General features: G+C 53.7%; 1 non-coding gene and 1 pseudogene across 1 annotated transcript; both read left to right on the top strand.

Annotated features, from left to right (window-relative positions):
* Positions 1–1,195: 1,195 nt before the first annotated feature.
* LOC143187879 (5.8S ribosomal RNA) lies at positions 1,196–1,350 on the top strand. Its single transcript, XR_013003344.1, has one exon. It is a non-coding gene; the product is annotated as a 5.8S ribosomal RNA (ribosomal RNA).
* Positions 1,351–2,707: 1,357 nt separating this feature from the next.
* Positions 2,708–5,000, top strand: part of LOC143187891 (large subunit ribosomal RNA) — a 4,773-nt pseudogene continuing 2,480 nt past the window's right edge.

Below are 5,000 nucleotides of genomic sequence, written 5' to 3'. Positions count from 1 at the left end.
TTGCGCGATGCTTCGTCGCACCCGCCGTTGTACGTACGCGCGGCATCTTCGATGGAGCGAAACTGTTCCTTCTCGACTGCCTGCGTGAGGCTTTGTCCCAGCGTTTACAAAGAGCCCGCCAGTTTGGGATGTATCGTTCCCTCCTCGGCGCGTAAGCATTGCGTCGATATATATAGCGCTTGCGTGAGGTGCATCTCCGATAGCCCCGTCGCCACAGCATGATATCGGGGTCTTTCATATCTTATGGAAGACATGGTCCCGTCGCTGCGCGATGTTTCGGTCACACACCCGCCGCTAATATATACGGTGCATACTCGCGCGGCAGAGAGAGGAGAGAGAGCGTGCTTGCCAGCTGCTTGCGCGAGGCTGCGCCCGTTTCTCCTATTTTCGGTGGGAATATGAAAAGCGAGCGAAGAAGAGGTTAAGGAGAAAAACCGATATGAGCGCACGAGTGCGAAAGCAAACGTGTTTTCCCATTCGCATCCCGCTCCCGGTGTTTCTTCGTCTCTTTACCTCGTTGTTCTCTCCGAACCGTCCCGCGGATGTGGACCCTCTCTTGAGAAAGAGAGAGGGCCCGGGTAACCTAGGACGCGACACGTATCCCGCGTCGATGTGCGGCCGTAGGGTACGTATTCCTGCCGTGTGAACAACAACTGTGGACCGGCTGTTAACAGCTTCGACTTTCGTGAGTCTGACTCCCAAGAATAATGAATTTGTGTGTGAATTTAACGGGATGAGAAAGACCGATCGAAGCCGGCTGCGAAGTCCGTTCTCATCGGCTATCCAAATCAGGAGGGGAATACGTACGTGCAGGGCGCTGCGACAATAAAATGGGGGGTGTCGTTTCAGAGGAGAACACCGTGGATGTACGTGGTTCACTTGATCGGGGTATCCCCGTCGGCTCCAATCGTACTCTCCAGGTTGTGATCCTAGGTTTTTAAATGTACTCTACGCCTGGCCGTTACGGGAACCGTTCGCAATTGCGTGGCGGTCTCCGTGCGGAACCGCATCCCAGAGACCCCTGTGTCGTCACTTTCGTTCGTTCGTATCTTACGTTCGGACGAAGTGTCGCGACGCCCGAACCTCCATCGACCGTGTGCTAGTTGGAGGCGCGGGTCTCGGATTCTTCCGAACCCGAGAACTATATACGAGTATGATATATATATATATACATGAACACAGAATATTAAAATACAACCCTGAACGGTGGATCACTTGGCTCGTGGGTCGATGAAGAACGCAGCTAATTGCGCGTCAACGTGTGAACTGCAGGACACATGAACATCGACATTTCGAACGCACATTGCGGTCCACGGATACAATTCCTGGACCACGCCTGGCTGAGGGTCGTTCACGTAACCTTAAGACTGCTTACGTTGGCATCTCGGTGTCACGTACGAGCGATTGTTGGACCGTTCGTCGGCGTTTGCCGCGGTCGCACGAAAACAAGCGAGAATACGCTCTAGACGTCATGGAGGGAAGAAGGTTGTGTGTACACGGCAGATGACTGGAGACATCGTCGTCATCGTCGTTGCTTTGTCGTTCCGGACTTGCGTGAGTGCTACTTTTCACACGGCGTCGTGAGTCGCTTAATTTGTCGACCGCCCGTGCGTGTATGTGCACCGCTCCGGACGCAAGCGCGCGGACGTACGATCATCGACCAGCCTCCGTGTCTCGCCAGATACCCTCGTGATTGTTAACAGACAGCGTTCGCTTTTCGTGCGAGTTTTCATCCGCGCTCCCGACGTAGTCTGAAATGATGCGTGTAAGAAAGAGGCGTGCGTAACCCGCAACGACACACAAGAGAGTTTGTCGTGAGACTACAGAGAAGGACAATGAAAGGGTGTGCGAGTGAGCATGAACACGAGATCGCGTATACCCCACCCGTGTAGTGTGGTGAAGAAATGTATGACGAGAAACAGAGCCCCAGGGATTCTAGAGGGATCGTCTTGTTGCAGGAACAACGCGAAAAGGAGGCACTCATTCGTCGAAACGATGAAGTTCCGGGATGCATCTTCCCCGGCCACGTTTCGGTCGAGTCGTTTGTGGCTCCGTGAATGTGTTGTGCTGTACTACAACTTGTTTCTGTATCCTGAATCCTCTTTGGCGAGGCTTACACAGCCGCCATATATATGACTCATCACATAGGGATGACTTCTCTCCTAGAAGGAGGAGGTGGAAAGGTAGCAGCGTCCGGTCGCCCCATGTCTTCGCGTTAGTCGATCGCCGAGAGAGACCGCGCGTCAAGTCCGGTCGTCCAGTCCACGAAAGCTATACAAAAAGCAAGCGGACGGGCGTTAAACCATACCGGCAGTCGCCTGGCGAGAGTCTCTCTCCTTTAGATCGAATTAAACGAGACGCGAAGATGCTTTGGTGTGGCGCATTAAGGACGATGTGACTTACTCTCCGCTGATCACTTCTGGCGAATGACGAGGAGCTTCCTTACCTTTGGAAACGCTGCTGTTGCGTTACGACAACATATTCCGAAGGCACACGGCGAAGTTGGGACGACGCATCGAACATGATCTCAAGTCTCTCTCTCATTTCCCATTTCTCGTAACATTCGTTCACACACTCTGCCTGGTCCGCTTCTCTCGGTTGTGTGCCCCCGTTGTACGAGGATTACGCCACAGCTTCTTTCGTCATTTTTACACATATATAAAATATATCACTCTACGTGTGTGATATATATTTAACACGTATACGACGACCTCAGAGTAGGCGAGATTACCCGCTGAATTTAAGCATATTACTAAGCGGAGGAAAAGAAACTAACAAGGATTTCCTTAGTAGCGGCGAGCGAACAGGAAAGAGCCCAGCACTGAATCCCGCGGTACTGCCGCAGGGAAATGTAGTGTTCGGGAGGATCCGTTTATCCCGTGACGTTGCATCGCGTCCAAGTCCATCTTGAATGGGGCCATTTACCCATAGAGGGTGCCAGGCCCGTAGCGACCGGTGCGCGTCTCGGGAGGGTCTCTCCTTAGAGTCGGGTTGCTTGAGAATGCAGCCCTAAGTGGGTGGTAAACTCCATCTAAGGCTAAATACAACCACGAGACCGATAGCGAACAAGTACCGTGAGGGAAAGTTGAAAAGAACTTTGAAGAGAGAGTTCAAGAGTACGTGAAACCGTTCAGGGGTAAACCTGAGAAACCCAAAAGTTCGAAAGGGGAGATTCATCGTCGACAAATGCTGGCTCCCGTTGGTGCGCGAAACCCCGAAAGGGGTGTCCGACGCTTTTCCGCAAGGAGGGCGCACGGATGTTACGGCCAACGGCGAACGTTCCGGCTACGTAGACGTGCACTTCTCCCCTAGTAGGACGTCGCGACCCGTTGCGTGTCGGTCTACGGCCCGGGCGGTTAGACCGTTGCGTCGCCTTGTGCGTGCGCGACGGACCCTCGGTGACCCGACCGGCTGCGCGACGGTGTTCCCCAGATGGTATCGGGCCGCAACCAGTCTTCTCATTCGAACGGTGCGTCAGGCCCGCCGCAAGCTCGGTCAGCTTTGTTTGCCCTGTGGTACGGACGTCTTTCCCGTTCACGGGCCTGGCCAGCTGTTAGCCGGCGGAGCCCTCGGACTGGCCAAGCTTTGAATTACCTGTCGGCGGCGCTATTGCTTTGGGTACTCTCAGGACCCGTCTTGAAACACGGACCAAGGAGCCTAACATGTGCGCGAGTCATTGGGATGAGTAAACCTAAAGGCGAAATGAAAGTGAAGGTCGTCCTTTGCGTCGGCCGAGGGAGGATGGGCGCTGCATAGTGCTCCGCACTCCCGGGGCGTCTCGTTCTCATTGCGAGAAGAGGCGCACCTAGAGCGTACACGTTGGTACCCGAAAGATGGTGAACTATGCCTGGTCAGGACGAAGTCAGGGGAAACCCTGATGGAGGTCCGTAGCGATTCTGACGTGCAAATCGATCGCTGGAACTAGGTATAGGGGCGAAAGACTAATCGAACCATCTAGTAGCTGGTTCCCTCCGAAGTTTCCCTCAGGATAGCTGGCACTCACTCCTCCGTTCCTTCGGGGACGCGTGCGAGTCTCATCTGGTAAAGCGAATGATTAGAGGCCTTGGGGCCGAAACGACCTCAACCTATTCTCAAACTTTAAATGGGTGAGATCTCTGGCTTGCTTGGTTCATTGAAGCCACGAGATTTCGGATTAGAGTGCCAAGTGGGCCAATTTTGGTAAGCAGAACTGGCGCTGTGGGATGAACCAAACGCAGAGTTAAGGCGCCTAAGTCGACGTTTATGGGATACCATGAAAGGCGTTGGTTGCTTAAGACAGCAGGACGGTGGCCATGGAAGTCGGAATCCGCTAAGGAGTGTGTAACAACTCACCTGCCGAAGCAACTAGCCCTGAAAATGGATGGCGCTGAAGCGTCGCGCCTATACTCTGCCGTCAGCGGCAAGTGGGGAGGGACGGTGCCATTACTGGTGACCGTCCTCCATGAAGCCCTGACGAGTAGGAGGGTCGCGGCGGTGTGCGCAGAAGGGTCTGGGCGTGAGCCTGCCTGGAGCCGCCGTCGGTGCAGATCTTGGTGGTAGTAGCAAATACTCTAGCGAGACCCTGGAGGACTGACGTGGAGAAGGGTTTCGTGTGAACAGCCGTTGCACACGAGTCAGTCGATCCTAAGCCCTAAGAGAAATCCTATGCAAATGTGGTGTCCTAAAATCAATGTCTGCAAACATATTATTATACAAAGAGATAAATTGAAAGATAAAAAAAGAGACATACACACGTTGGGCGAAAGGGAATCCGGTTGCTATTCCGGAACCCGGCAGCGGAACCGTTTAACATCCGGGCCCTCATTGAGTGTTCGTCGGGGTAACCCAAAATGACCTGGAGAAGCCGTCGGGAGATCTGGGAAGAGTTTTCTTTTCTGTATAAGCGTTCGAGTTCCCTGGAAACTTCTAGCAAGGAGATAGGGTTCGGAACGCGAAGAGCACCGCAGTTGCTGCGGTGTCTGGATATTCCCCTCGGACCTTGAAAATCCAGGAGAGGGCCA

This window comes from Calliopsis andreniformis, unplaced genomic scaffold, assembly GCF_051401765.1.
Source record: "Calliopsis andreniformis isolate RMS-2024a unplaced genomic scaffold, iyCalAndr_principal scaffold0400, whole genome shotgun sequence".
NCBI classification, from domain to species: Eukaryota; Metazoa; Arthropoda; class Insecta; order Hymenoptera; family Andrenidae; genus Calliopsis; species Calliopsis andreniformis.
This window is presented reverse-complemented; position numbering and strand designations above follow the sequence as displayed.